Source organism: Ranitomeya variabilis, chromosome 1 (genome assembly GCF_051348905.1).
Source record: "Ranitomeya variabilis isolate aRanVar5 chromosome 1, aRanVar5.hap1, whole genome shotgun sequence".
Classification (NCBI taxonomy): domain Eukaryota; kingdom Metazoa; phylum Chordata; class Amphibia; order Anura; family Dendrobatidae; genus Ranitomeya; species Ranitomeya variabilis.
Window position 1 is genome coordinate 558,908,108 of NC_135232.1, and position 24,027 is coordinate 558,932,134.

Genomic DNA, 24,027 nt, shown 5'->3' on the forward strand with positions numbered 1-24,027 from the left:
ACTGAACTAGGTGGCACTGTGACTGACAACTTATTTAGTAAATATGACTGAACTACGTGACACTCTGACAGAACTTATTCAGTAAACATTACTGAACTGCGTGGCACTGGGACTGTCAAAACTTGTTCAGTAAACGTGACTGAACTACGTGGCACTGTGACTGACAGAACTTATTCAGTAAGTGTTATTGAACTACGTGACACTGTGACTGACAGAACTTGTTCAGTAAACGTGACTGAACTATGTGGCACTGTGACTGACAACTGGTCAGTAAACGTGAGTGAACTACGTGGCACTGTGACTGACAACTTGTTCAGTAAACGTGAGTGAACTACGTGGCACTGTGACTGACAGAACTTGTTCAGTAAACGTGGCTGACCTACATGGCACTGTGACTGACAGAACTTGTCCAGTAAACGTGACTGAACTACACACTGTGACTGATAGAACTTGTTAAGTAAACGTGAGTGAACTACGTCGCGCTGTGAGTGGGGATTAAATTCTGCGCCAATATCGCTGATTTATAGCGGCCGGCTGGCGCGACCTATCAGCAATGCGGGATTTCCGTTACAGACAGACAGAATTAGACGATTATATAGTAGATATATATGTGTAATTCCAAGCCTGAGGTTTAGTAATGAACAGGTGTCAGCCAGATAACCTCATTAATAAAACGGTACATAAAGAGTTAAATAAAAGACACACACACATACAAAATCTGTGTGACATGCAATAACTATTTAAAAAAAATTAAAAAAAAAAAAATTGCTTTGGCTCCAGCTTAATTTTCTTAACCAGCAGAGGGAAAGCCGATGGCTGAGATTAATCTGGGAAGGAGCCAATAGCCATAAAGGTCCCCAGGCTATTAATATCAGCTCACAGATGTTTGCTTAGCCTTTACTGGCTACTTTACACGGGAACCCCAGAAAAATTTGACATGAGGTCCCCCTATAAAATCGAACCAGCAAAGGCTAGGCAGATAACTGCGGGCTGATATTAATAGCCTGGGAAGGGGCCATGGATGTTGGCACCCCCAGGCTAAAAACATCTGCTTTCAGCCGCCCCAGAAATAGCACATCTTATAGATGTGCCAGTTCTGGCAATTAGCCTTGCTCTTCCCACTTGCCCTATAGCGGTGGCAAGTGGGGTAATAGTTGGGGGGTTGATGTCACCTTTGTATTGTCCGGTGACATAAAGCCCACGGCTTAGTAATGGAGAAGCCTCTATAAGACACCCCATTACTAATACTATAGTTATAAAGTAGATAAAGGCACAGCCAGGGCTTTAATTGAAATAATCACACAGACTCCTTTATTAATCTTAATTTATCATACTTACTGAACGTCTAATCCCTGACGCCTTCGGCTCCTGCAACAAAAATAAAATAAACCAACATACAATACAGTCCGCCGTAATCCATTTACCGAGTGTCCCACGGCAATCTCACTTGTAGAACAGTCACATCTCCAGATGTGACCGCTCTAGCAAGCCTCCAGTGATGCACTGACAGGAGATAATCGCTCCCGCAGTGTATCATTGAGAGTTCACCGGAGTTCATCAGCTCCGGTGCTATCACTTACGGACCGCTGCATGAGAATTTTTTCATGCAGCGGTGCCGCAAGTGAGAACCGAAGCTGATCAGCTAACGTACTCCTGTGAAATCTCATGGCAGTGCAGTGATACACCACTGGAGGGGTTCCCTCCTGTCAGTGTATCACCGGAAGCTGGGTTGAGCAGTCACATCTTCCGATGTTTCTGTCTTACACGTGAGATCATCATGGAACAATCTGGATTACCTGGACTACGGCGGACAAGGAGTATATGGTGGTTTATTATTTTACTTTTGTAGCAGGAGACGCAGGTGTCAGGGATTAGGCGTTTGGGGAGTATGATTTTTTTTGTTTGTTTTACAATTTAACATGCTCACCGGATGATGGGACTACTGTCCCATCATCAGCTCATGCTACGGTTTAACTGTTAGGCTACTTTCACACTAGCGTCGTGCACTGCACGTCGCTATGCGTTGTTTTGTAGAAAAACGCATCCTGCAAAAGTGCTTGCAGGATGCGTTTTTTCTCCATTGACTTGCATTAGCGACGCATTGCCACACGTCGCAACCGTCGTGCGACGGTTGCGTCGGACCTTGTCACCAAAAAACGTTGCTTGTAACGTTTTTTGGTGCGTCGTGCCCGTCTTTTCCGACCGCGCATGCACGGCCGGAACTCCTGCCCCGCCTCCCCGCACCTCACAATGGGGCAGCGGATGCGTTGAAAAACAGCGTTGTGCGGCGCTTCCACAGTATGCGTCGGTGCGCCGCAGTGCAGTGCACGACGCTAATGTGAAAGTAGCCTTATATGTGACAGCAGACATCCTCCTTCCTTTCTGCAGCGTTTTTGGCATGCAAATCCACAAACCTTTTTACACCTGCGGTTTGGCTGCAGATTTGACTGACACAATGTAAGTCAATGGGTGCAGAAACGCTGCAAATCCGCAAAAAGAATGGACATGCTGCGGAAAATAAAATGCTGAGAATCAAGATGGATTTTTTTAGCAGCATGTGCACACCCAACTCTGGATTTCCAGTGATTAACATTGCTTGAGCACTCCTTTGTGGATTTGGTGCAATTCGGATCCGCAACGTGTGCACATAGCCAAAGGTGTGCAGCTAGCTTTTAACCTCTAGCTCGCCCCATCATATTCGCCACCGCCCCTCTGGGTTGGACTGAAATCTCCCGACCTCCTAGCAGAACTCCTAATAACTAGGATGGGTCATAACTTCCTAGCGGGAGGTGCAAACGGGACGACTGACATCTCAACGGGTTCGTTAGGGCTGGACCGATACAGAGAGACCAAACTTGGGTCGGTTAAGAAGTTCTGGAGAGCCAGTCTCGATAGCTTGGTATCCGGGACAGCTAGAGAAATACGAGATGCATGGGTGCTGTTGTGAACTCTGTTTTCAGGCTCCCTCTTGTGGTCACAGGTGGTATTGTGTGACTTTTGTTTTGGGCTCCCCCTGGTGGCTTTGTTTGTTATCCTGCGGGTCTGTGGCTATCAGCTGCCTCGTTATTCACTTGGGAGTTTCCTATTTAGCTCTGTTTCACTTCCACTTGTTGCCGGCTGTCAATGTACTCAGTGCTATTCTGATTACTCCTGATTATCTTCGGTTTCAGTCTCTTCAGGAGAAGCTAAGTTCTGTTTAATTATTTTTTGCTCATCAGTCTGCAATATGATTTCTGTGTATGATGAGTTTAGTCCAGCTTGCTAATATGTGATTTCTTCTGCTGGTTTGCTCTGGGGTACAGAGTTGCTTCCCCTGCACCGTAGTTGGTGCGGGGGCTCGAGCGATCTCTGCGTGGATATTTTGAATAGGGTGTTAGCGGGCCTCATTTGCTAAATCTAATTTCATCTCTGCGTTTGTGCTTTCCCCTTAACTCACCGTTAATATTTGTGGGGGGCTATTCTATATCTTTGGGGTCATTTCACTGAGGCAAGTGAGGACTTTCGTTCCCTCTAGGAATAGTCAGTTTCTCAGGCCGTGAAGAGACGTCTAGGATTTTCAGGTAACGTTCCACGGCTGCCTATAGTTGTTTGCGGATAGGATCAGGTTGCGGTCAATTCAGTTACCACTTCCCCAGAGTTTGTAGTCGGTTTAGTTTCTTAGCTAGTCCTACTTGCGATCCTTGCCACTAGGATCATAACAGTACAGCCGGCCAGTAAAGTGTTAATTGCATGGCAGAAGCAGGAGAAAAGAAGCCTTGAGAATTTTTTTTTTTTTTTGCCGTCTAGCTGCTGTGTGTCTAGCTTCTCTCCTCCTCTTAATCTTGGTGTGGCTCTGAACTCAGCTGCTGATATGGATATTCAGAGTTTGGCCTCCAGTGTAGATCATCTTGCTGCAAGGGTACAAAGTATTCAGGATTTTGTTGTTCACAGTCCTATGTCAGAGCCTAGAATACCTATTCCGGAGATGTTTTCTGGAGATAGATCTAGGTTCCTGAATTTTAAGAACAATTGTAAATTGTTTCTTTCTTTGAAACCTCGTTCCTCTGGTGATTCCGTTCAGCAAGTTAAAATTATAATTTCTTTCTTGCGTGGTGACCCTCAAGATTGGGCCTTCGCATTGGCGCCAGGGGATCCGGCATTGCTCAGTGTTGATGCGTTTTTTCTGGCCCTTGGATTGCTCTATGAGGAACCTAATCTTGAGAACCAGGCTGAAAAAGCGTTGTTGGCCCTCTCTCAGGGGCAAGATGAAGCAGAGGTGTACTGCCAGAAAATTCAGAAATGGTCGGTGCTTACTCAGTGGAATGAGTGTGCCCTGGCTGCAAACTTCAGAAAAGGTCTTTCTGAGGCCATTAAGAATGTCATGGTGGGGTTCCCTACGCCTGCAGGTCTGAATGAGTCAATGACTCTGGCCATTCAGATTGATCGGCGTTTGCGGGAGCGCAAACCTGCGCACTATTTGGCGGTGTCTTCTGAACAGACACCTGAGTCTATGCAATGTGATAGAATTCTGACCAGAAGTGAACGGCAAAATTATAGACAGCAAAATGGGTTGTGCTTTTATTGTGGTGACTCAGCTCATGTTATCTCAGCATGCTCTAAGCGCAAAAAAAAGGTTGATAAATCTGTCACCATTGGTACTTTACAGCCTAAGTTCATTTTGTCTGTTACCCTGATTTGTTCCTTGTCATCTTACCCGGTTATGGCTTTTGTAGATTCAGGTGCTGCCCTGAGTCTGATGGACTTGTCATTTGCCAGGCGCTGTGGTTTTGTTTTGGAGCCTTTAAAATTCCCTATTCCACTAAGGGGAATTTATGCTACGCCATTGGCTACGAATAAACCTCAGTACTGGACACAAGTGACCATGTGCATGACTCCTGTTCATCAGGAGGTGATTCGCTTTCTTGTGCTGCATAATTTGCATGATGTTGTCGTGTTGGGTCTGCCATGGTTACAGACTCATAATCCAGTCCTGGATTGGAAAGCAATGTCTGTGTCAAGTTGGGGTTGTCAGGGAATTCATGGCGACGCTCCTGTGGTGTCAATTGCTTCATCCACTCCTTCTGAAGTCCCTGCGTTTTTGTCAGACTACCAGGATGTATTTGATGAGCCCAAACTCAGTTCTCTACCTCCTCATAGGGATTGTGATTGTGCTATAAATTTGATTCCTGGTAGTAAGTTTCCTAAGGGACGACTTTTCAATTTGTCAGTGCCGGAGCATGCTGCCATGCGGAGTTATATAAAGGAGTCTTTGGAGAAAGGACTTATTCGCCCCTCCTCCTCTCCTCTTGGTGCGGGGTTCTTTTTTGTGGCTAAGAAGGATGGTTCTCTGAGACCTTGTATTGATTATCGCCTTCTAAATAAAATCACGGTCAAATTTCAGTATCCTTTGCCATTGTTATCTGATCTGTTTGCTCGCATTAAGGGGTCTAGTTGGTTCACCAAGATAGATCTTCGTGGTGCGTATAACCTTGTGCGTATTAAGCAGGGTGATGAATGGAAAACTGCATTTAATACGCCCGAAGGCCATTTTGAGTACTTGGTGATGCCTTTTGGACTTTCTAACGCTCCTTCTGTCTTTCAGTCTTTTATGCACGACATCTTCCGCGAATATCTGGATAAATTTATGATTGTCTATCTGGATGATATTCTGTTTTTTTCTGATGATTGGGAGTCCCATGTTAAGCAGGTCAGGATGGTGTTTCAGGTCCTGCGTGCCAATGCTTTATTTGTGAAGGGCTCAAAATGTCTTTTTGGAGTCCAGAAGGTTTCTTTTTTGGGTTTCATTTTTTCTCCTTCTACTATTGAGATGGACCCAGTCAAGGTTCAGGCTATTCATGACTGGACGCAGCCTACATCTGTTAAGAGTCTTCAGAAGTTCTTGGGTTTTGCTAATTTTTACCGTCGCTTCATCGCTAATTTTTCTGGTGTTGTTAAGCCTTTGACGGATTTGACCAAGAAAGGTCCTGATGTTACTAACTGGTCTCCTGCGGCTGTGGAGGCCTTTCGGGAGCTGAAGCGCCGGTTTTCTTCGGCTCCGGTCTTATGTCAGCCAGATGTCTCTCTTCCTTTCCAGGTCGAGGTTGATGCTTCCGAGATTGGAGCGGGGGATGTTTTGTCGCAGAGAAGCGCCGATGGCTCTGTGATGAAGCCATGTGCTTTCTTTTCAAGAAAGTTTTTGCCTGCCGAGCGGAATTATGATGTCGGTAATCGGGAGTTGTTGGCTATGAAGTGGGCATTTGAGGAGTGGCGACATTGGCTCGAGGGAGCTAAGCATCGTGTGGTGGTCTTGACTGATCACAAGAATCTGATTTATCTCGAGTCGGCCAAGCGGCTGAATCCTAGACAGGCTCGTTGGTCGTTGTTTTTCTCTCGTTTTGATTTCGTGGTCTCGTACCTGCCTGGTTCGAAGAATGTAAAGGCTGATGCTCTTTCTAGGAGTTTTGTGCCTGACTCTCCTGGAGATTCAGAGCCGGCTGGTATTCTCAGAGAAGGGGTGATTTTGTCTGCCATCTCCCCAGATTTGCGACGAGTGCTGCAGGAGTTTCAGGCGGATAGACCTGACCGTTGTCCACCGGAGAGACTGTTTGTCCCGGATAGATGGACCAGCAGAGTTATTTCCGAGGTTCATTCTTCGGTGTTGGCGGGCCATCCTGGAATATTTGGTACCAGAGATTTTGTGGCCAGGTCCTTTTGGTGGCCTTCCTTGTCGCGGGATGTGCGTTCCTTTGTGTAGTCTTGTGGAATTTGTGCTCGGGCTAAGCCTTGCTGTTCTCGTGCCAGTGGTTTGCTGTTACCTTTGCCTGTCCCGAAGAGGCCTTGGATGCACATTTCCATGGATTTTATTTCAGATCTCCCTGTCTCTCAGAGAATGTCTGTCATCTGGGTGGTGTGTGATCGTTTTTCTAAGATGGTCCATTTGGTGCCCTTGCCTAAGTTGCCTTCCTCCTCCGAGCTGGTTCCGCTGTTTTTTCAAAATGTGGTTCGTTTGCATGGGATCCCTGAAAATATTGTTTCCGACAGAGGATCCCAGTTTGTGTCTAGATTTTGGCGGACCTTTTGCGCTAAGATGGGCATTGATTTGTCTTTTTCGTCGGCCTTCCATCCTCAGAATGGCCAAACCGAATGAACTAATCAGACCTTGGAAACCTATTTGAGATGTTTTGTTTCTGCTGATCAGGACGACTGGGTGACTTTTTTGCCGTTGGCCGAGTTTGCCCTTAATAATCGGGCTAGTTCTGCTACTTTGGTTTCTCCTTTTTTTTTGTAATTCGGGGTTTCATCCTCGTTTTTCCTCGGGTCAGGTGGAGCCTTCTGACAGTCCTGGAGTGGATGTTGTGGTGGATAGGTTGCATCAGATTTGGAATCATGTTGTGGACAATTTGAAGCTGTCACAAGAGAAGGCTCAGCGCTTTGCCAACCGCCGTCGCTGTGTGGGTCCCCGACTTCGCGTTGGGGACTTGGTGTGGTTGTCTTCTCGCTTTGTTCCTATGAAGGTCTCCTCTCCTAAGTTCAAGCCTCGGTTTATCGGTCCTTATAAGATTTTGGAAGTCCTTAACCCTGTGTCATTTCGTTTGGACCTCCCAGCATCGTTTGCTATTCATAATGTGTTTCATCGGTCGTTGTTGCGGAGGTATGTGGTGCCTGTGGGTCCTCCGGTTGAGCCTCCTGCCCCTGTGCTGGTTGAGGGAGAATTGGAATACGTGGTGGAGAAGATCTTGGATTCTCGTATTTCTAGACGGAGGCTTCAGTATTTGGTTAAATGGAAGGGCTATGGTCAGGAGGATAATTCCTGGGTTGTCGCCTCTGATGTTCATGCGGCCGATTTGGTTTGTGCCTTCCATGTGGCTCACCCTGATCGCCCTGGGGTTTTTGATGAGGGTTCGGTGACCCCTCATCAAGGGGGGGGTACTGCTGTGAACTCTGTTTTCAGGCTCCCTCTTGTGGTCACAGGTGGTATTGTGTGACTTTTGTTTTGGGCTCCCCCTGGTGGCTTTGTTTGTTATCCTGCGGGTCTGTGGCTATCAGCTGCCTCGTTATTCACTTGGGAGTTTCCTATTTAGCTCTGTTTCACTTCCACTTGTTGCCGGCTGTCAATGTACTCAGTGCTATTCTGATTACTCCTGATTATCTTCGGTTTCAGTCTCTTCAGGAGAAGCTAAGTTCTGTTTAATTATTTTTTGCTCATCAGTCTGCAATATGATTTCTGTGTATGATGAGTTTAGTCCAGCTTGCTAATATGTGATTTCTTCTGCTGGTTTGCTCTGGGGTACAGAGTTGCTTCCCCCGCACCGTAGTTGGTGCGGGGGCTCGAGCGATCTCTGCGTGGATATTTTGAATAGGGTTTTTAATTGACCGCACAGTTCCCTTTCTATTTTCTGCTTTCTAGTGTTAGCGGGCCTCATTTGCTAAATCTAATTTCATCTCTGCGTTTGTGCTTTCCCCTTAACTCACCGTTAATATTTGTGGGGGCTATTCTATATCTTTGGGGTCATTTCACTGAGGCAAGTGAGGACTTTCGTTCCCTCTAGGAATAGTCAGTTTCTCAGGCCGTGAAGAGACGTCTAGGATTTTCAGGTAACGTTCCACGGCTGCCTATAGTTGTTTGCGGATAGGATCAAGTTGCGGTCAATTCAGTTACCACTTCCCCAGAGTTTGTAGTCGGTTTAGTTTCTTAGCTAGTCCTACTTGCGATCCTTGCCACTAGGATCATAACAGGGTGCGTGCTGAGGGATCCGAGGGTTCTGGTGGAATATTGGGACTTAACCATGAGATGCACAGAGGAATTTTGGCCACTAAACTATGCAGAATTGTTATAATTCAGCCACATGGGACGGTTTCCGATCATGCACTGCCTTGTACATCTGGGTCTGGTGCAGCTCCTCTCCTGTGCAGCACACACATACAGCAGTCAGTACAGCAGTGCCCCCCGGTCTGGTGCAGCTCCTGTCCTGTGCAGCATACACATACAGCAGTCAGTACAGCAGCTCCCCTGCTCTGGTGCAGCTCCTCTCCCGTGCAGCACACATACAGGAGTCAGTACAGCAGTGCCCCCGCTCAGGTGCAGCTCCTCTCCTGTGCAGCACACACATACAGCAGTCAGTACAGCAGTGCTCCCTGTGATGATGATGTATAATATGATTTTTAGTTTTCCCTGTTAGCACACATACTGTGGGCTCTGACCCCCCTTCTCTCTGTGTTTCTGCTTTGTGAGATGTGTGTGTGTGTGGGTCCCAAATCCCTCATGGCCCCCACCTCAAGAATTTTTATTGCACCTGTAGCCGCACAAATCTCCCTCCAGTACCAGCTGAAACTGGTCTAGTCTCTCTCAAAAGACATGAGGTTCTTTGTTCTATTATAATAAGATACTGGGCCACCGATTTGGGCTAGAAAAATAAGGAATATATATTGCTAACTTCTATCAGTAGATCTGTCGCTGTAAGCGCGGGCAGCAAAACACAACGAGTACAAAGTGCGGATTTCTCCGGAACAGTGTGGAACAACTAGAACGAATTTGGTATCATTAGAAAGCCAATCTCATGATTTGGGACATTTGGGGCTCCGCCTACCAGCATGGTTTGCCTGAAATGACCTAAGCAAATGTGAGTTTATCTTCCTTTAAGCCATGTTAATTTTATAATTGCTTTGCACATACTTTGTCTCATATCGTAACATCTTTATATGCCTTTTATAAACACTGCTTAATCTTTTATGGAGTGAAATATATAAAATACTAGCTTTGTTCTCCTCCTCTAAAACGTACCCTAAGTCTTCTTAAGTTAATTGCGCTACTAATTTGGGTTTGCTCGAACCCCTCCCTGTGAGAAATCTGAGCTGATGGCCGCGAAGCGTGTTCTGGGCTAGGCAGGTGAGCTGGCAGTGACGGAACGGGGTTTTATAAGCTATTGTCTGGCTGCGGCCTGAGCATTTATAATTCCCTCGCTGCAGCATGCCTGCTAGCCAGTCCACAGAGAAGCGGCCCATCCGGCGACCAATTATCCCAGGTGTAGTTCCCTGACTGACCTGAGGGTAAGGAGGGCGCCGGAGAGCTGCAAGATCCGAAGCGGAACTGGAAAGCGGGATATACATAAATCCCTGCAGTGCGTGATATTGTAGCAGCAGTGGGATAACTAAAATAAGCCCCTGCGGTAAATTGATAGGTCAATAGCCTTGTTTGTGTTTTCATCACATTGTAGCAGTGGTGGGATAACTAAGATAAGCCCCCCTGCTCATGTGATAGCTGTGTGATGGCCAAAGTTCGCCCCGATCCGTGACATAATGGTGTCAGCACGGTGTGAATCGTGACACCCCCCACTCTGGCGCAGCTCCTCTCCTGTGCAGCACACACATACAGCAGTCAGTACAGCAGTGCCCCCGCTGTGGTGCAGCTCCTCTCCCGTGCAGCACACACAGCAGTTCCCCCTCTCTGGTGCAGCTCCTCTCCGTGCAGCACACACAGCAGTCAGTACAGCAGTGCCCCTGCTCTGGTGCAGCTCCTCTCCTGTGCAGCACACACATACAGCAGTCAGTACAGCAGTGCTCCCGCTCTTGTGCAGCTCCTCTCCTGTGCAGCACACACATATAGCAGTCAGTACAGCAGTGCCCCCGCTCTGGTGCAGCTCCTCTCCCGTGCAGCACACACATACAGCAGTCAGTACAGCAGTGCCCCAGCTGTGGTGCAGCTCCTCTCCCGTGCAGCACACACATACAGCAGTCAGTACAGCAGTGCCCCCGCTCTGGCGCAGCTCCTCTCCTGTGCAGCACACACATACAGCAGTAAGTACAGCAGTGCCCCCGCTGTGGTGCAGCTCCTCCCCTGTGCAGCACACACACACACATACAGCAGTTAGTACAGCAGTGCCCCCGCTGTGGTGCAGCTCCTCTCCCGTGCAGCACACACAGCAGTTCCCCCTCTCTGGTGCAGCTCCTCTCCCGTGCAGCACACACATACAGCAGTCAGTACAGCAGTGCCCCCGCTCTGGCGCAGCTCCTCTCCTGTGCAGCACACACATACAGCAGTCAGTACAGCAGTGCCCCCACTCTGGTGCAGCTCCTCTCCCGTGCAGCACACACATACAGCAGTCAGTACAGCAGTGCCCCCGCTCTGGTGCAGCTCCTCTCCCGTGCAGCACACACATACAGCAGTCAGTACAGCAGTGCCCCCGCTCTGGTGCAGCTCCTCTCCCGTGCAGCACACACATACAGCAGTCAGTACAGCAGTGCCCCCGCTCTGGCGCAGCTCCTCTCCCGTGCAGCACACACATACAGCAGTCAGTACAGCAGTGCCCCCGCTCTGGCGCAGCTCCTCTCCCATGCAGCACACACATACAGCAGTCAGTACAGCAGTGCCCCGCTCTGGTGCAGCTCCTCTCCTGTGCAGCACACACATACAGCAGTCAGTACAGCAGTGCCCCAGCTGTGGTGCAGCTCCTCTCCTGTGCAGCACACACATACAGCAGTCAGTACAGCAGTGCCCCCGCTCTGGCGCAGCTCCTCTCCCGTGCAGCACACACATACAGCAGTCAGTACAGCAGTGCCCCCGCTCTGGCGCAGCTCCTCTCCTGTGCAGCACACACATACAGCAGTCAGTACAGCAGTGCCCCAGCTGTGGTGCAGCTCCTCTCCTGTGCAGCACACACATACAGCAGTCAGTACAGCAGTGCCCCAGCTGTGGTGCAGCTCCTCTCCCGTGCAGCACACACATACAGCAGTCAGTACAGCAGTGCCCCAGCTGTGGTGCAGCTCCTCTCCTGTGCAGCACACACATACAGCAGTCAGTACAGCAGTGCCCCAGCTGTGGTGCAGCTCCTCTCCCGTGCAGCACACACATACAGCAGTCAGTACAGCAGTGCCCCAGCTGTGGTGCAGCTCCTCTCCTGTGCAGCACACACATACAGCAGTCAGTACAGCAGTGTCCCACTGTGGTGCAGCTCCTCTCCCGTGCAGCACACACATACAGCAGTCAGTACAGCAGCGCCCCCGCTGTGGTGCAGCTCCTCTCCCGTGCAGCACACACATACAGCAGTCAGTACAGCAGTGCCCCAGCTGTGGTGCAGCTCCTCTCCTGTGCAGCACACACATACAGCAGTCAGTACAGCAGTGCCCCCGCTCTGGCGCAGCTCCTCTCCTGTGCAGCACACACATACAGCAGGCACAGACGGGCGGCCCTACTGGGTGACACGCTCCCGGCAGCTCTCCCATGTCCGGGCCCACAGACCCCAGAGCGGGTAGTGACGCTCTGACAGCGGCCCTGTGAGTGACCAGGATCCATGACACTCTGTATTACTGATGACGTCACCGCTCGGTTTCCTCACGCCTCTCGCCGTTATCAGACGCACTGGTGGGCGGGGTGTTGCTCCATCCTGCGCGGTGATTGGCTTCTATATACGGAAGCTTTCTCGTTTATATGTACTGCGCATGCGCTGACGTGTAGCGAGCGCCTGGTGTTGCCGGCACCGCAGGACTCTGCCGTGTCAGCCAATCAGCAGTCAGCTCAGCTCCAGCTGCTCCCGGCGTGCACCGCTCCTGTTCTCATCGAGACATCAGTCGAGTCCAGTATCATCTGCTCCTCCGGGTGTCGCTGTCTCCGCCCAGCGCCGCAGTACTGGCCAGGTGAGACTAGAAGTACGGAAGCCCAGAGCCACACTGGATGCAGTGTAAGAGAGAGATGGGTGTATACAGTGCAGCAGGGTGCCCTATATACAGTGTACTGCCCTATATATACACTGCAGGGTGCCCTATATACAGTGTACTGCCCTATATATACACTGCAGGGTGCTCTATATACAGTATACTGCCCTATATATACACTGCAGGGTGCCCTATATACCCTGTACTGCCCTATATATACACTGCAGGGTGCTCTATATACAGTGTACTGCCCTATATATACACTGCAGGGTGCCCTATATACAGTGTACTGCCCTATATATACACTGCAGGGTGCCCTATATACAGTGTACAGCCCTATATATACACTGCAGGATGCCCTATATACAGTGTACTGCCCTATATACACACTGCAGGGTGCCCTATATACAGTGTACTGCCCTATATATACACTGCAGGATGCCCTATATACAGTGTACTGCCCTATATATACACTGCATGGTGCCCTATATACAGTGTACTGCCCTATATATACACTGCAGGGTGCCCTATATACAGTGCACTGCCCTATATATACACTGCAGGACCTATACAGTGCATGGTGCCCTATATACAGTGTACTGCCCTATATATACACACTGCATGGTGCCCTATATACAGTGTACTGCCCTATATATACACTGCAGGGTGCCCTATATACAGTGTACTGCCCTATATATACACTGCAGGACTTATACAGTGCAGGGTGCCCTATGTACAGTGTACTGCCCTATATATACAGTGCAGGGTGCCCTATATACAGTGCAGGGTGCCCTATATATACACTGCAGGATGTATACAGTGCAGGGTGCCCTATATACAGTGTACTGCCCTATATATACAGTGCAGGGTGCCCTATATACAGTGCACTGCCCTATATATACACTGCAGGACTTATACAGTGCAGGGTGCCCTATGTACAGTGTACTGCCCTATATATACAGTGCAGGGTGCCCTATATACAGTGCAGGGTGCCCTATATATACACTGCAGGATGTATACAGTGCAGGGTGCCCTATATACAGTGTACTGCCCTATATATACAGTGCAGGGTGCCCTATATACAGTGCACTGCCCTATATATACACTGCAGGACTTATACAGTGCAGGGTGCCCTATGTACAGTGTACTGCCCTATATATACAGTGCAGGGTGCCCTATATACAGTGCAGGGTGCCCTATATATACACTGCAGGATGTATACAGTGCAGGGTGCCCTATATACAGTGTACTGCCCTATATATACAGTGCAGGGTGCCCTATATACAGTGTACTGCCCTATATATACAGTGCAGGGTGCCCTATATACAGTGTACTGCCCTATATATACACTGCAGGGTGCTCTATATACAGTGTACTGCCCTATATATACTGCAGGGTGCTCTATATACAGTGTACTGCCCTATATATACACTGCATGGTGCCCTATATACAGTGTACTGCCCTATATATACACACTGCATGGTGCCCTATATACAGTGTACTGCCCTATATATACACACTGCATGGTGCCCTATATACAGTGTACTGCCCTATATATACACTGCAGGGTGCCCTATATACAGTGTACTGCCCTATATATACACTGCAGGACTTATACAGTGCAGGGTGCCCTATGTACAGTGTACTGCCCTATATATACAGTGCAGGGTGCCCTATATACAGTGCAGGGTGCCCTATATATACACTGCAGGATGTATACAGTGCAGGGTGCCCTATATACAGTGCACTGCCCTATATATACAGTGCAGGGTGCCCTATATACAGTGCACTGCCCTATATATACACTGCAGGACTTATACAGTGCAGGGTGCCCTATGTACAGTGTACTGCCCTATATATACAGTGCAGGGTGCCCTATATACAGTGCAGGGTGCCCTATATACAGTGCAGGGTGCCCTATATACAGTGCAGGGTGCCCTATATATACACTGCAGGATGTATACAGTGCAGGGTGCCCTATATACAGTGTACTGCCCTATATATACAGTGCAGGGTGCCCTATATACAGTGCACTGCCCTATATATACACTGCAGGACTTATACAGTGCAGGGTGCCCTATGTACAGTGTACTGCCCTATATATACAGTGCAGGGTTCCCAATATATAGTGCGCTGCCCTTTATACATACTGCTGGACGTATACAGTGCAGGGTGCCCTATATACAGTGTACTGCCCTATATATACTGCAGGGTGCCCTATATACAGTGTACTGCCCTATATACAGTGTACTGCCCTATATATACAGTGCAGGGTGCCCTATATACAGTGTGCTGCCCTATATATACAGTGCAGGGTGCCCTATATACAGTGTACTGCCCTATATATACAGTGTACTGCCATATATATACACTGCAGGACGTATACAGTGCAGGGTACCCTATGTACAGTGTGCTGCCCTATATATATACTGCAGGACGTATACAGTGCAAGGTGCTTTATGTACAGTGTACTGCCCTATATATCCAGTGCAGGGTGCCCTATATCCAGTGCAGGGTGCCCTATATACAGTGTACTGCCCTATGTACAGTGTACTGCCCTATATATACACTGCAGGGTGCCCCATATACAGTGCACTGCCCTATATATACACTGCAGGACGTGTACAGTGCAGGGTGCCCTATATACAGTGTACTGCCCTATATATACACTGCAGGACGTGTACAGTGCAGGGTGCCCTATATACAGTGTACTGCCCTATATATACACTGCAGGACGTGTACAGTGCAGGGTGCCCTATATACAGTGTACTGCCCCATGTATACACTGCAGGACGTATACAGTGCAGGGTGCCCTATATACAGTGTACTGCCCTATATATACACTGCAGGACGTGTACAGTGCAGGGTGCCCTATATACAGTGTACTGCCCTATGTATACACTGCAGGACGTATACAGTGCAGGGTGCCCTATGTACAGTGTACTGCCCTATATATAAAGTGCAGGGTGCCCTATGTACAGTGCAATGCCCTTTATATACACTGCAGGACGTATACAGTGCAGGGTGCCCTATGTATAGTGTACTGCCCTATACAGTGCAGGGTGCCCTAAAAACAGTGTACTGCCCTATATATACACTGCAGGACGTGTACAGTGCAGGGTGCCCTAAAGATACAATGTAGGACGTATACACTGCAGTGCCCTATATACAGTGGGGAAAAAAAGTTAATCAGTTAACTTTAATAGTATTCATTTAAAATAGAAATAAGACATACAAAAACCGGATATACCGGAAGGAGAGTGCCTGTATAAACTACACGTTTCAAACACACAAGTGCTCTTGGTCTCAGTGATCTTGTTTGATTGCAGTGTTCCGGGGGTTAAAGTGCCGGGAGCTGTCCGTGACGCTCCTGGCACATAGTGCCGGGTATCAGCTGTGATAATGATAACATTTACTTTCATCTGAAAACAACACCTTGGACCACTGAGCAACAGTCCAGTTCTTTTTCTCCTTGGCCCAGGTAAGACGCTTCTGGTGTTGTCTATTGGTCATGAGTGGCCTGACACACGGAATGTAGCCCATGTCCTGGATACTTCTGTGTGGGTTGGCTCTTGAAGCACTGACTCCAGCAGCAGTCTACTCCTTGTGAATCTCCTCAAAATTTTCAAATGGCTTTTTCTTAATCCTTTTAAGGCTGCGGTTGTCCCGGTTGCTTGTGCACCTTTTTCTACCACACTTTTCTACCACACTTTTTCCTTCCACTCAGTTTTCCATTAATATGCTTGGATACATCACTCTGTGAGCAGCCAGCTTCTTTAGCAATGACCTTTTGTGACTTGCCCACCTTGTGGAGTGTGTCAGTGACTGCCTTCTGGACATCTGCCAAGTCAGCAGACTTTCTCTAGTCACCTTCCACGACGGCATATGGAGGTTGTCTCTTTGCCCTAATGGGGAACAGGAAACACAGAGGTTAAAAGGACCTCCCACCTCCCACTTGCCAGTGTCTTTCCTGTTCCCCATGGGACAGGGAGAGGTTTTCCTCATGTGCTGTAGTGGCCGGCGGCTACGGTACCTTTGCAGGCGCTGCCTGTCTAGCCGGGCAGCAGATGGTCGCCTCTGGCCTCCTCCTTGTGCTGCTCCCGTCGTCCTGCTCGCAGGTCCTCGGGACTCCCTCCCGGCCTTCCCGCGCCCCCACGAGGGCAAAGCAGGCCTGGGTTCCCTGACCGGGCTCCTCCTGGAGCTGCCCGGCGTCCTCCTCCTCCATGCTGCCGGCTCAGCGTTCCGGAAGTGACGACGGGGGTTCGCGCGCGTCACTTCCGGTTTCTTCATGTACTAAGAAGCCGGTACTTCCGGGTTTCGCCGGCCGGCGTGTCGGACCACGCAGCTCCCTCACCTGGATCCTGGAGGGGGAGGGGGATTAATCGCTGGAGCAGGTGCTAGGACGGCGTCCATAAAAGCCTGCTGAACCACCACTGAGGTAAGGCTATCTCCTTCAGTATGGATGGTTCTTCATGCCCCGTATCTGCGGAGCCCAGCGCCACCCCTGCCTCTGTAAGTGTTGCAGGGATGGGATCCGGGAGGAGTGTAGCAGGGGTTTGAAGTCCTCACCCCTCTCTCCCTTATATATTTCAGGGAGAAAAACCTGCCCCCAAAGGTGCCTATAGGAAAAAGTGCCCTATCTGTTCCACTAAATGTCCTCCTAACTGGGACAAGAAACTCTGTCAGTCATGTACCGACAGAATAATAAGAGCTGAGCAGCCATCACTACTGGATGAGATTCGCTCACTGGTGAAACAGGAGGTGCAATCTTCTCTGGCAGCTTTTACACCTCCACCCCCACCTCCATCTCCGCTACCACAACCTCATTCCCCGGCTAAGAAGAGGAAGATACAGGTTGTGGAATCTGACTCTGACTCGGACCTCTCTCATGCCTCATCTGTGGGCTGGGAGGATCCAAGATCACCTAAAGCTGAGGTCAGGAAGTACCTTTTTTCCTCAGACTATATTGAGGATCTAGTCTCTGCCGTACGTAATACCATGGGACTAGAAGAGGAACCTGTACCGCAGTCCATACAGGATCAGATGTTCGGTGGTCTTTCATCAGAGAAGAGAGTGGGCTTCCCAGTTCATCCCAATATTATCAGTATGATTAATCAGGAATGGGAACTACCTGAGAGGCGTCTCAGTACCCCTTCAGAAATGAAGCACAGATTTCTGCTTGAGGACGACCTTAAATTAGATATTCCCAAGGTCGATGTGCAGGTGGCTAGAGTCGCCAAGCGAACTGCACTCCCCTTTGAGGATTCTTCTCAATTGAAGGATCCCATGGATAGAAAAATTGAAAGTCTCCTCAGAAAATCATGGGAAACTTCTGCATCTGTCCTTAAGGCTAACGTTGCATCCACCTGTGTGGCAAGAGCCCTCTCCTGCTGGCTCGAAAAATTAGAGAATCACGTATCTCAAGGTACCTCAAGAGGCGAGATATTGGATTCCCTACCCATTCTGCACAAAGCTACAGGGTATTTGGCGGACGCTTCTCTGGAATCTGTAAGAGTCGCCGCCAGATCCCTAGTACTTTCCAACTCTGCCAGAAGAGCCCTCTGGCTTAAACTATGGAGTGGGGATATTACGTCTAAATCTAAACTCTGCACCATACCCTTTAAAGGAGACTACGTCTTTGGTCCTGCCCTAGACGATATTCTTGATAAAGCCACCGACAAAAAGAAAGCGCTCCCCGAGCATAAACAGCCTAGGAAACGTTTTTTTCGTGGCCCACAACCTCAGCCCTCTCAAGCAAGAGGCAAAGGAAAAACCGGCAGGTGGAGCTATGCAAAGGGTAGGGGAAAGAATATTTTTGTCCCGCAACAGCAGCAGCAGCAACAGTCCCAGCAGGACAAACAATGACTCCGACCCGGTGGGGGGAAGACTCTCAAGATATGTGGATCAGTGGGAGGATATCACCAGCTCCCACTGGGTTCTCAATGTCATCAAGGAGGGCCTGTTAATAGAGTTAATTTCTCCCCCACCTCAGGGTCTAAAAGTCACTTCCCTTCCATCATCAAGGGATCGCAGCCTATTGTCTTTAGGTCTCAGAGACCTGATCAAATCAAATGTAATTTCCCCAGTCCCACAATCAGAGTGGGGAAAAGGTCACTACTCCCGACTCTTCCTGGTCCCCAAACCTTCGGGAGACGTCCGGATTATTATAAACTTAAAGGGTCTGAACCAGCACGTGAAGTATCGCAAATTCAAGATGGAGTCCATAAGATCTGCGATTCCTCTGATAGAACATCACTCTTTTATGGCTACCATCGATCTCAAGGATGCGTATTTCCACATCCCTATTCACCAGAGACACAAGAAATATCTCAGGTTTGCAATACAGGGGAGTCATCAGGTGGAGCACTATCAGTTTGGAGTCCTTCCCTTCGGCATTTCATCAGCACCGAGGGTGTTCTCCAAGGTGATGGCAGAAGTAGTGTCATTCATCCGAAAACAAGGTGTCTGTATAGTGCCCTATCTGGACGATCTTCTGATAGTAGCTTCCACCGAGACAACCCTGATATCCCATGTGTCTACCACCCTAGACGTTCTGAGATCACTAGGTTGGATTCCAAACCTACAAAAATCTCAGCTTTAACCTGCAAAAACCAGGAGATTTCTAGGAGTAATGCTGGACTCAGCAAGACAAATGTCCTTCCTCCCGGACGATCACAGACTTCCCCTCCTAACAAAAATCAGGAAGTTCAAAGAAATGAGGTCCCCTACTCTGCGAGAAGGAATGTCGCTGTTGGGCTCCATGACAGCCTGCATACAGTCGGTGGCTTGGGCTCAAGCCCACTCAAGGACTCTCCAAGCCCACATTCTAGACAACTGGGATGGTCGACCTGGCACTCTTACCAAGAGGATCCACACTCCGGGCAGAGTGAAAGCCTCTTTAACATGGTGGATGAAGCCCAGGAACCTTCTGAAAGGAGTATCCTGGATTCAGTCCCCTCTAACCACCATCAAAACAGATGCCAGCAAGAGGGGCTGGGGAGCCATAGTAGACCATGTCCCCTATCAGGGCCAGTGGAGTCAATCAATTTCCGAGAAATCATCAAATTTCAGGGAGCTCAAAGCTGTGGAAGAGACCCTGCTAGCGGCAAGTCGTCAGATTTCGGGTCAACATGTACAGATATACTCGGACAACATGACCACGGTGGCCCATATCAGGCACCAGGGCAGTACAAGAACCCTCAGTCTAATAAAGATCTCCGCTCGAATCTTTTCTTGGGCCGAAAAACACCTACTATCCCTGACAGCAATCCACCTCAAGGGAACTACAAATATTCAGGCAGACTACCTAAGCCGACAGGAAATCCATCCCGGCGAGTGGAGCCTGGATCCTCAAACATTCAACATGTTGGTTCACAGATGGGGTCATCCAGACGTCGACCTCTTCGCCTCTCACCAGAACACAAAGGTCGAAACCTTTTTTTCCTTGGACCCAAGAGGCAATCCCAGGGGGTTGGATGCTCCAACCCAAGATTGGCCGTTTCATCTAGCTTATGCTTTTCCGCCAATCCCAATCCTTGCCAAGGTTCTACGAAAGATACGCCTAGAAAGGACTCCAACTATCCTGATAGCTCCATTGTGGCCCAAAAGGAGTTGGTTCAACCTGATTATGCATCTACAAGTGGATGGACCAGTAATATTGCCGATAAAGCACGATCTTCTTTCTCAGGGTCCCATTCTCCACCCAGACCCTCAGAAGTGGAGCTTGGCGGCGTGGTTGCTGAAACCCAGGTTTTAAGAGCTAAAGGGCTATCAATCCCGGTCATAGCTACGCTACAAAAATTAAGAAAACCTGTTACCAACGCCATCTACAATAAAATTTGGAAAAAGTTTTCTTCATTCTGTCTGCCTAACCTTCCAGACCCTCTCAAGCCTAATATACCTATCATATTGGACTTTTTACAAAAAGGCTTGGAAATAGGTCTCAGGCCTAGTACCCTCAAGGTACAAGTCTCGGCACTTAGCTCGGTCTTTGATCAAGATTTAGCGAGTCATCGCTGGATTAAAAGGTTTATGACATCAGCTACCAGAATGAATCCTAGAAAACAAATCATAGTTCCCCCATGGGATCTCAATGTAGTTCTCCAAGGTCTGACAGGTTCACCCTTTGAACCGCTATCCTCTTGTTCTCCACAAAACCTAGCTTATAAAACAGTGTTCTTGGTAGCCATTACTTCAGCCAGAAGGATTGGTGAATTACAGGCCTTGTCTACAAGAGAACCTTATCTTCTAGTAAGAGATGATTCAATTGTGCTTCGTCTTGATCCATCCTTTCTTCCGAAAGTTATCTCTGACTTCCATCGTTCTCAAGAGATTTTTCTACCAACCTTTTGCCACAATCCAGCAAACCTGGAAGAAAAAAGATTCAACACCTTGGATGTCCGGCGCATCCTTTTACAGTACTTGGACTACACCCGCACGTTCAGAATAGATCATAACCTATTTGTCCATCTCTCAGGACAAAACAAGGGGAAAAAAGTAGCCAAAAGTACCATCGCTACATGGATCAAGAAAGCTATAACGGAAGCCTACCTCGCTCAAAACAAATTGCCTCCAGTAGGGATCAAAGCCCATTCAACCAGATCTACATCGGTTTCCTGGGCAGAAAGAGCAGGCGCATCTCCGGAGCAGATTTGCAGGGCAGCAACGTGGTCTTCACTCCATACCTTCTCTAAACATTACAGACTGGATGTATTGTCCAATAAGGACTTAGCCTTCGGCCGTAAAGTACTCCAGGCCGTTGTCCCTCCCTAGTGCCAAATTAGTTGGTATTCCTCCATATGCCGTTGTGGAAGGTGACTAGAGAAAATAGAATTATTCTTACCGTTAATTCGGTTTCTAGGAACCTTCCACGACGGCACTAATTTCCCACCCAATATATATTCCTGGATTAGTTCTGGGATTTTAAAGGTAAACCAGTGCAATGGTCTCAGTTGTAAAGGTACCGTCACACTGGGCGAGGTTGCAGCGATATCGCCAGCGATCCGTGACGTTGCAGCGTCCTGCATAGCGATATCGCTATGTTTGGCACGCAGCAGCGATCTGGATCCTGCTGGGATATCTCTGGTTGCAGGGAGAGTGGACGAACTTTCTTTCGTCGCAACTCTCCCGCTGACACCGCTGGATCGCCGTGTGTGACGCCGATCCAGCGATGTCTTCACTGGTATCCATGGTAAACATCGGGTTACTAAGCGCAGGGCCGCGCTTAGTAACCCGATATTTACCATGGATACCATGGTAAAAGTAAAAAAAAAAACACTACATACTCACCGTCTGTTGTCCGTCACGTCCCCTGGAGCTTGCCGTACTGACTGTCTCAGCGCCGTCCGGCCGTAAAGCAGAGCCCAGCGGTGAACCTGCAGTAACAGCGGTTCACCGCTGGGCACCGCTGTTACGGCCGGCCGGCGCTGAGACACAGTCAGTGCGGCAAGCGCCGAGGGACATGAAGGACGACAGAAGGTGCGTATGTAGTGTTTTTTTTTTGTTTGTTTTTTTTTACATGGGGACTTCGGCATCGCTGAAGACAGTTTCAGCGATGCCGAAGTCGCTTGGTCGCTGGAGAGAGCTGTCTGTGTGACAGCTCCCCAGCGACCACACAGCAACTTACCAGCGATCACGTCGCTGGTCGCGATCGCTGGTGAGTTGCTTAGTGTAACGGCACCTTAAGTCACTGGCAAGTGGGAGGTCCTTTTAACCTCTGTGTTTCCTGTTCCCCATTAGGGCAAAGAGACAACCTCCATATGCCGTCGTGGAAGGTTCCTAGAAACCGAATTAACGGTAAGAATAATTCTATTTTCCCATGATTGTGGAGCTACTGAAACAGACTGAGACCTTTTTAAATGCTTAGGAAGCCTTTGCAGGTGTTTTTTGTAAATTATTTTAATTTACTGAGATAATGACTTGGGTTTTCATTGGCTGTAAGCCATAATCATCAGCATTAACGGAAACAAACACATTAAATAAATCACTCTGTTAGTAATGACTCTATATAATGAGTTTCACTTTTTGTATTGAAGAAGTGAAATAAATTTAACTTTTTGATGATATTCTAATTTAGTGAGAAGCACCTGTATATAAAAAAGTTAAAATCTATATAGAAAAGAAATATGATAAATAAAAAATATTTAGCAGTACAATGAATACCATACACAGAATATATAAACCCCCAAAAAGGTATTCAAAGAAATATATATGCAAAATAATCCTTTATTAATAAGTATGATACCACGAAACAAGGGGGGGGGGGGGTAAAAAGCGAAATATAAAATCACAATGTATGCAGGGGCAGGATATGTCCGCATAATTGGCAAATGGTAGATAAAGCAATAAATGACATCCATAAAGGACAAAATTAATTGAGACTGCTGAACTTAATTATTAGTATACATATTAGTCCATAAATTTACCAAAGGAACACATTCAAGATACCATAAACACACTAAAGCCTATCAAAAAATTTTTAGACAGGCCACATGAATGTAAAGTTCAAGATTCATTAATTTTATTAGTACAAAATGATTAAAAACTCAAACAATTATATACAGGCCAATTAATTATTAAAAGATACCTCCTATCAAATAATAAACAGGTCGCATGTAAGTACCACCTTATACCTAAAAGGCAAAAGTTTTGCGGCACACTACAAACGTAGTGAATTCCCTAGTATATCATGATGGTAATAGGTAAAATGTATGAGGAATCTTCATAAGCACCGCAGTGCAAGCTGCTAAATGTGTGCGTATAAGGTAAACACTATTACCATCATGATATACTAGGGAATTCACTACGTTTGTAGTGTGCCGCAAAACTTTTGCCTTTTAGGTATAAGGTGGTACTTACATGCGACCTGTTTATTATTTGATCGGAGGTATCTTTTAATAATTAATTGGCCTGTATATAATTGTTTGAGTTTTTAATCATTTTGTACTAATAAAATTAATGAAGCTTGAACTTTACATTCATGTGGCCTGCCTAATTTTTTTGATAGGCTTTAGTGTGTTTATGAACTTAATTATTGACTGATGGTAAGGTAAAAATCAATGAAGTACACAGTGCAAAAAATAAAATAATTATATATCTAATATATAAAGCTGAATGTGTGTGTATGTCCGGGATTGGCATCTGCACCGTCACAGCTACAGCCACAAAATTTTGCACAGTCACACGTCTGGACCCCGAGAGCGTCATAGGCTATGTTGTGAGGCGAAATTTTAACCCGGCGCTTTCCAATTCACCAAACAATTTTGCCCCTATCTACATAATGGGAAAAAGTGAAAGGAAAAGTGTTGGAGGCAAATTAACAGCTGCCAGATGTGAACAAGGGGGACTTAAAGAGAGAGAGCGATGGCGCCAAAGAGTATATACCGTACAGTTGCTAAGGCG

At 47.8% G+C, this 24,027-nt stretch overlaps 1 protein-coding gene across 7 annotated transcripts in view; it reads left to right on the plus strand.

Moving 5' to 3' along the window:
- LOC143767833 (farnesyl pyrophosphate synthase-like) overlaps positions 1–24,027 on the plus strand; it is a 456,633-nt gene that overhangs the window by 320,392 nt on the left and 112,214 nt on the right. The window contains exons 1-2 of one of the 7 annotated variants that reach the window (XM_077256397.1): positions 12,411–12,609; positions 22,366–22,422. The exons of 1 other annotated variant lie outside the window; for it this stretch is intronic. The gene's annotated coding sequence lies outside the window, so the exon portion shown is untranslated. Of the gene's footprint in view, positions 1–12,410; positions 12,654–16,087; positions 16,109–22,365; positions 22,423–24,027 lie in introns of those variants that run through there. 5 more of the 7 variants (XM_077256390.1, XM_077256399.1, XM_077256358.1 and 2 more) reach the window with 5 other exon arrangements.